Source organism: Phocoena phocoena, chromosome 1, assembly GCF_963924675.1.
Source record: "Phocoena phocoena chromosome 1, mPhoPho1.1, whole genome shotgun sequence".
NCBI lineage: Eukaryota > Metazoa > Chordata > Mammalia > Artiodactyla > Phocoenidae > Phocoena > Phocoena phocoena.
Window position 1 is genome coordinate 124,581,431 of NC_089219.1, and position 8,685 is coordinate 124,590,115.

Genomic DNA, 8,685 nt, shown 5'->3' on the forward strand with positions numbered 1-8,685 from the left:
CTGCAGATATGTGATGGGTGCTAGCAGCTTGGCCTTGGGATCCTGGCCATGGCAGCTCTCTGCCACCCTTCCTGTCCTCCGGCCTCTCCTCCAGCCCCGGCCAGGGCAGCAACTTCCGTGCTGCTCAGGTGAAGAGCTGCCTTCCCATCTGCCCATCTGTTCACATTTCAATCCCTCTGTGGCTTAGTGACTTTGGTTGTTTTTCACACCCCAGAACAGATCAGCTGCTAAAACCAACGATGCTTTTGACATATTTCTACATGAATCCACACCTTTCTGACTATTTGTTCTAGAACACTCAGGTCCCTCAAGAGTCAGAGGAACGGGGACATTGGAGAGGGAACAGGTGGAGAGGGCCTTGAGGGAGCTCGAGATGGGCACATGCTTCAGAGATCATCAGAAAACACTTGAGATTAGCTCAGACAGACCTGGCCACTGGCAGACATCCCATTTGACATTTCTAACGTTATCTGTTCAGGCATTCATTTCCTTTTAATTTATAGTAATAGAAAATATTTATTATAGTGCTACTATGTGCCTAGCTCCATCTGAGCCCTTTAATTCCCAAATTCTTTAAGGTAGGTAGAGTTATTTTGATTTTATAAAGGAGCAGACAGTTTCAGAGAGGTTTAGTCACTTGCCCAGGGTCACCTAGCTAGGTAGTGATAAAGCCAGAATTTCGATTTAGGTCTGGTTGCCTCCTAAATCTACACACTTCCTGCTGAAACTGACCTCCCTCGGTCCCACCGTCTGGATGAAAATGCAAATGGAAGACAGAAGGAGGCACTTGCCAACTGTGGATACCCAATGTCAAGTGGCTGCTTTCCATGATTTATAGCTGTTGCCCTTGGGAAGAGCTGTCAAAAAGCCATTCTCACAGGACAGCCCTGTCGGGGAAAGTGATTAGCAATGGATCTATTGCTAGCCTCCTGTGCTGGTCAACTTAATGACCAAAATGAAGTCAGACTAGATGGTCCATCAGGGCCTAACCCATCAATGAGTGATTAACCCACAAAAATGATGACTTTAATCCACCGATTCTCAACCAGGGGCAGATTTTGCCCCCTAGGATTTTGGCAACATCTGCAGACATCTGGGGTTATCACAACTTGGAGGTGCCATGGGCATCTAGTGGGTGGAGGGCAGGGATGCTGCTAAATGTGCTACAATGCACAGGACTGCCTCCCACAGCAAAGAATTATCCAGCCCTATATGCCATAGTGCAGAGGTTGAAAAGCCCTGCTCTGTCAAATACCTCAATCAAAAGGTATTTGACACACCTGGAGGCCAAATACCAAAAACAGTAGCTATTTTGTTCCTGCAAAATTGTCACTAGGGTTAAACTGTACAAGAATTAGTGGTGACCAAGGTATCCACACCCTGTTAGGCTCGTCATTTGGCATTGTATATTTTTTCCAGTTTGCCTTCTTCAAGAGTGGCCCATGGAATTTACTTAGCCCTTCTTTGGGTTAAAATCAGGAATGGAAATTTTGACCTCTAAGAGGAAAATAAATAGAAAATGAAAGTGTATGTAATAATGGAAGCTCGTATGCAAATTTTAGTTGAGTGTATTCTTTTCTATAAGGTTGCTCACCCCGCTGCATGTCACTGCTCCAGGCCACAGATATACCTACAACCTGTCCACACGTTAACTTTCTGGGAGAAGAACTTGGATTTGGACCCAGAAGAATGAAATTCAATTTCCAGCTCTACCAATATAACTAATCTTGAGCAAATCACTTATCTTTTTTAAGCTTTAGCTTAAAGAGAGCCCCCACCAATAAAAGGGGGCTAACCTATACATTTCAAAGGGATATGAATTTTTCATTGAAGTAATTTACATTAAAGCACTTGGCAAAACTATAAAGTGTGATCGAAGCACTCACAAGATGACGATCACACACACAGAGGGCTTCTCCTCCATGGGGCATGTGGGTTTTCTTTATGAGATTTTTCCACGTTATCACTGCCTATGTAAGTTTCTCCTGGGTGATATTCTATTTCTCATGCTGCACTGGAGAAATACTCATTATATCATGAAAGGGAAACTGAATTCAACTTATTTTACTCATGTCCCAAAGGAGATACTGCTTCTGAGAAGACAATACATCCTTTACAATGAGAAGGCTTAGGATCAGGCAGACAACGTTTATGATGTAGCTTTCCATTTTCCCGATGATGAGATCTTGACATCACCCAACGCTTTCTTTTCTTTTCTCCATAGAAAGCAGAAAAATAATTTATTCCAAAAGAGGGCAGAAATAAGAAATTCAACATGAAAATATACTTTGGTATAGTTCTGGTGGGACAGATTTTCCCTCTGAACATGTTCTCCTACTGACTGCCCCACTGGAGTCTTATTGTCATGTAACAGTTTTTAAACACGTCACCGATTCTCATATTGTAAGCAGGCAGGAGCCATCTTCAGATCCACAGTTCCCAAGGAGAGAATAATGTTATTTCTCAGAAGAACAGCACTTTCTATCTCGGAAGATTACATAAACACTTTATAGAGGCAACACAGTTTAGATTCAAAAGGCACATCACTCATCAAAGTGTAAAACAGGTGAGAGGAAAAAGTACTGCTTTGTAGAATAAATATTCAAATGTTGTGTGAACGTTTAAGGCAGCTGACGGCCAAAGTGGGTGACTCAAGGAAGGTGGTCTGGGTATGGAGGTGATTTTGCATTTAGAGGGGTTTTCTTTGTGATCTCAATGACTGAGCACTGGAGAGCAGGTCTTCTTCCTCAAGGCCAGTGATGCTTGATGTACCAGGTGGTTTCGTTTTTCAACTGTGGTCCAAAGAGAGGGTTGATTTGGGCCAGAATTGCCATCAGCCAAAAGAGACAGCAGCAAACTGAACAGGTCATCAACATGGTGATGATAACTCCCCGGTTGGGGCCCTTAGGGATGAACCAGGGCACCAGGAAGCCAACGAAGCCCCAGAACACACTCATCACGATGAGAGGCACGGTGCGGCCGGTATATGCCATGGTTGCTGCGAGAGGTGCCAGCCCCTGCCCCACCGCCTCACTTTGGTCCCACCGGAAGTCCCAATGCTTTCTTGTCCTACAATAATTCTTACCACTTTGAGCCAGACTCTTACTGCTCTATAATTCTCATCTGTTTTTGTCTTTCCTTAACAGGATGCTGGATTTTTACTTTCAAAATCAACACAATTTCAAGGGTTAAAGAAGGCTGAAAATAGAATATGACATCCTTTTATTATAACCTGAATTTAAGATTAGAGAGGTGGCCTGTACACGGACGTGTGTTATTATTTAACTTTTATCTGATGATCATCTCGAAGCACGGGTAGCAATTCTAACACACGTGATTTCTCATAACTGCCCCCGACCCCTTGCCTGTAAAGGCTTGTTATACAGAGCAGAATTATCATGAGGACGATTAAGCTGTATGTCGTGATGTGCTGTGAGTTCCTGAGAACAGAAACTCCCATGACTAAACGCTCCATGAACAGAGCGAATCAGAGAATAATAACAAGTGCATTTACCACTCAGGCCAGCCGAATCACATTGGGGTTTCCATTTCTCTTTAGTGAGAGAGCTATCGACCTTGAAGATACTCCCCCGGCAAATGTAGGTCATTTTTTGTTTTAAGCTCACACCTGTGCTATCTGCTCACTGGAGCCAACCACCCACTCCAGCTGGGCAGCTGCCTAAGGAGGGCACCTCAGGTGTCTCCCTGGTACTATGGGCTGGGATCAGGCGAGATGGGCAGACACTTACTGACAGGGCCTCCTTTCAGACACAGAGCTGGAAAACCAGGCATACGAAGTAGTCGAGGTAGATTTGGACCCAAGCATCTGACTTCTGATCCCATTGTTCTTAACCAGGGGTGGCAAAATATGGCCTACGACCCAAATCTGGGTAGCTGCCTGCTCGTAAACAAAGTGTTTTTGAACATCGCCATGCTTTCTTTTTTTTTTTTTCCAGCCCCTGCTGGATCAATTGCATCCAACCCCATTACCACACGTCAGTGGGTGGGCCCTGAGCAACTGCAAATGGTGCTGGCAGGAGGTACAGGCTGCAGGTGGCTTGGTGGCTGTCCCTGTGCCCCAGGGAGAGAGCCTGAGGCAGGTCTGTCTTAAAGCCTATGGGGAAACATGTGGTCAGGAGCGCCCTAATCGCCCAGAGAGAGATTCAGACCTGGTCTCAGCATCCCACACCATAGCCCCCCCCCTCTGATGGCACCTCTTCCTGCAGTCGTATTCATGGTGGAGCTCAGCACAGTGAGGACCCTGGGAATGGCAGGCATCGAACCTAGGCGGCACCACTCACTAACGACAGTCCTGAGACTAGTCTCTTAGAGCTTTTGGTTTTCTCACCCATAAAATGGAGCACTGCTGCCAAGTACCTCATGGGGTTGTCATAAGACTGAATGGGCTGTGTGGTGGGACCCTATGTGGAAACACCGGGTGCAGGCAGGCACGTGATAAACATCGTTAGAGATGGAAGTTGAAGGTAAATGGAAAGTTGGCAACAAGGGAAAGAATCTGAAATAAATGAAGACTGTTCTGCTTCAGGATGTGGTCCCTTTCTCCTAAATCAGCTGAGCAAGAAGGACTCCTTGCTGACGATGTGAACCTCACTGAGTGGCCATCTCTCACAAAGGAGGGGGCCATTTTCCAGCAGTAGAATAAAAGCTGTGCTGCTTCTAGTCAACACTCTCCTCTCACAACCGCCCACACCCACAGCCCAGAGATCCCTGAGGTGCTGGTTGCTAGCAAGAAGAGAAAAGGAATCCTAGAAATTACTTTCTTTGCCATGAATATCCTTTTTTTTGCGGTACGTGGGCCTCTCACTGTTGTGGCCTCTCCCCTTGCGGAGCACAGGCTCCGGACGCGCAGGCTCAGTGGCCATGGCTCACGGGCCCAGCCGCTCCGTGCCGTGTGGGATCTTCCCGGACCGGGGCACGAACCCGTGTCCCCTGCATCGGCAGGCGGACTATCAACCACTGCACCACCAGGGAAGCCCTGAATATCCTTTTAATACATTTTCTTGTCCCTTTCCTACCTCCTAATTCTCTCTCTCTCTCTCTCTCTCTCTCTCTCTCTCTCTCTCTCTCTCACACACACACACACACACACACACACACACACAACACACACAATCTTCTTGCAACAGCAGAGAAAATCAAGGTCATCCCTAGTCCTGGTCTACATACCTGTGTTTGTAAACAAGCATGTCTCGCTAGAGTCAAAATTTATTCTTAACTAAAACACATTCACAAGGCCTTTCCTTGCAGTCAGGGCCCTCATCCAGTTTCTCAAATGCTCATGGACTGCAGAAAGCTACAGAGAAATGGCCAATTCCTTGTGACTCTTGCCAAGAAGAACATGTTTGAAGCATTTCTTGACTCAGAACTGAACTGGAACCACCCTGCCTCACAGCTGGGGCCCCCGGCAGCTGTTACCTGGAAACACAAATTCATCTGTTCTTCCTTCACCAGCCAAGGAGACCACACAGAAGGCAGGAGGTGCCAGCCACAGCTGCTACCCTAGCCCTTCCTCCTGTCAGGGTCCCTCTGCCATCCAGACAACTGCTATTTGGAGTCGAGATGGAGCTTGGGAAAGGAGGGTCTGGAGCAGGTAGAAGAACTGTCTCAAAATCCAGAACAAGCCCTGCCTCTTGAATTACCATTCAGATTCATTTCGAGATTGCAGAATGTGCTGGCAATGTTTTTCTAAAGGGCAACCCCGGTGCTCCTGAGATGGGAAGCACCCTCCTCTCTGACATGTTTATTCCATCTTCCGGAGGGAGGGAGGGGACCAAGTTGGCTCAGCAACCCCACAGTCTGCATCTACACCAGTCACTTCAGCAGGAGCTTGACAGTCAACCAGGCTGGAAACGAACACCTATGCCTTGAGCTAAAAGTGTCTTTCCCTTAGAGATACCTAATGGCAAAGACCTCGGTGCATTTAACATGTCTCTTTCCCTTCCTCATTGAGCCACATCATGGAGAATGACAATCAGTGTTCAAAACAAATAAATCGAGCCATCATAGAAACAACTCTTCCAGATAGTCTTAGGAGAGGTTGAGAAGTATCTTCTTGTATTTAGGTAAGAAATTAAAATGATGACTCAAATCTTAATTACAGCAAGGGACTTGTTGCATGGTGCTTGGGGAGTTTCACAATCTCTCTGTACCCCTGAGGTACCGTTTTCAAAAGGGTGTCTTAGTTTGGGTTCTTCCAGAAGCAGACCCTGAGACAAAGATTGGAATACAGGTACTTTATTTGGGAGATGTTCCAAGGAAGCATTGGTAGGTGTTATGGACTGAACTGTGCCCTGCAAAAGACTGTTCAAGTCCTAAACCCCTCCCCCTACCCAGTACCTGTGAATGTGATCTTATTTGGAAATAACGTGTTGGCAGATGCTCAAGTTAAGATGAGGTCACTGGAGTGGGCTCTAATCCTATAGGACTGTGTCCTTATAAAAAGGGGATGTTTGGACACAAAGACAGACTGGGTCGTGTGGAGATGGAGACAGAGATCAGGGTGATGCATCTACAAGCCAAGGAGTGCCAAAAATTGCCAGGAAACAGCGAGAAGCTAGGGGAGAGGCATGGAACAGAGTCTCTCTCAGAAGGAACCAACCCCGCTAACACACTGATTTTGGACTTCTACCCTCCAGAACTGTGAGAGAATCAATATCTGCTTTTTAAGCCAACCAGTTTGTGGTACTTGGTTACAGCAGCCCTAGGAAATGGATATTGCAAATACGTGCGGGAGTCTGGCAGGAACAGGAAGGAACTCAATAAAGGAAGCCTTATTGGCTAGTTACCCCTGTTAACAACAGGGCTTCATCATGCTGGCAAATTCGAGGACACAACATGGAACAGGGAGTGCAGAGTTACCAAACGTGACGGCAAAGCCTTTTGGGTCAGAATTCAGTCACTGGCTGAGGGCTGCTCCAGCAGGGCATTAATTCTCCTGCACTGGCAGCCTGTAGGTGCACAGGGTGGAGCAGACTCCAGGGCCAGAGCGAGGCCTCGGGCCAAGAGGTGCAGATGGCAACAGCTGGAAGGCAGGCCAGGTGCTGAGGGGGAGGCCAATGCGGTATGAACAGGCACCACCCACTACAAAGGATGTGCTAAACTTTCCTCTGCTGTTGGGAGTTTCTGCTGTAGAATTTAATACATAGGTTATGTAAGAAGAGTAAAGTATCATTGGCCCCTCTTTTCATTGGAACAATCCTGCCAATCAGTGCCCCAAAATGTCCCCCCGATCATTTGCCTGTCCTGATTGCCATGGAGGCGTGAGTAGGGCACGAGAGCTGCTCAAAAGGGACGGAGCTTCTAAGCCCTTACCTGGGCATTTGCACTCATGCTGCTGTCATGCCTTTGATATATACTTCCCTTTCCTGGGGTGTCTTCCTCTCCTCTGCTTTGCATTAAGTCCTACCCACTCAAATCCTTTGACCCCAAAGTGCATCCCTTTACTCCTCCAGCCTAGCTTTCTGATAGCCCTCACATTTTGAACCACTCAATATAGTCCTCCATTGAGCTTTTCTCGATCTGTATTCTGTAGGCCATTTAATAGGGGTTCCCTGAAAAAATAAATGCCAAATGGGGTCAAATCAATTAGCACAGCACTGCCTGCTGTATCTGCCTCTCTTCCTCCTGGGGATGTATGTGTAAGGCACATCTGCAGAGAGAAGGTTCTGACAAGTCCTGCAGTGAAACAACAACAAACAAAACCTTCCTTAAGTTCGCTCAGACTAGCGTTTCCAATACTCCTGTCCCCTCTTTCTGTGGTACAGCATTCCTATCTTGTAGAACACAGTTTGGGAAACAATCCCTTTGTTATAAACTTCAGTGAACAAGGCCTTTAGGAGTCAGCTCCTTTAGATGAGGAAGCTTGGTTCATGTGAGCAGCTGGTCCCAGAGAGGCAAGTCAGTACTGGGCCTGGAGTGGGGGTGGGCTACGTGTCTCAGTCCCAAGGGCCATGAGTGGAAGGTGCCCTCAGGCTCTCATCCCAGAACCATCCTGAGGGTGGGGAATGAGTTTCCAGGGATGCGCAGGGACTACTAAGAACCCTAGCTGGTGTTTCCTGATTTCCTGAGGTAGGACATCCTGTTCCTAACACCAGATCTGCCCTTTTCCAACTTTTTGTGGCAAACAAACCTCGACTCCTCCCTCTAAGTTTATGACAAACGTAGGCTTTTATCCCGCACCCAGAGACAGTGTGGTTCACAGTGGGGGCCAGGTTGACTGGGGCCAAAGTCCAGCTCTGCTAGCTTTGCACCCCTGGGCCTCAGCTCCCCACCTGCATAATGAGGACACCAATAAAAGTCCCACAGGATTAGCTGACCTAATGCATGTAAACAACACAGAAAACAAGCTCCTCTCAACAAGTGTTAACTGTTACTGCAGCTCATATCACTTTACCAGACTATTCGGATACATCTATCAGCCCTCGAAACTGTGAGGTCTCCAAGCACAGCAACTGGGATTTATCACGGTGCAGCACCGACGTGTAATAGTACTTCCTCAGAAAATACATTTAGGATGAATTAAGGCACGGCTATGCTCTGCATTTTATTTCTACCTCTGATAATATTTCTGACAAGGAAATGTATCGTTAAAACATACCCTCTTGGGCTTCCCTGGTGGCACAGTGGTTGAGAGTCTGCCTCCCAATGCAGGGGACACGGGTTCGT

General features: G+C 47.0%; 1 pseudogene; it reads right to left on the bottom strand.

Annotated features, from left to right (window-relative positions):
* Nucleotides 1-2,747: 2,747 nt before the first annotated feature.
* Nucleotides 2,748-2,993, bottom strand: LOC136134663 (V-type proton ATPase subunit e 1 pseudogene; annotated as a pseudogene).
* Between the last annotated feature and the right edge of the window lie 5,692 nt (nucleotides 2,994-8,685).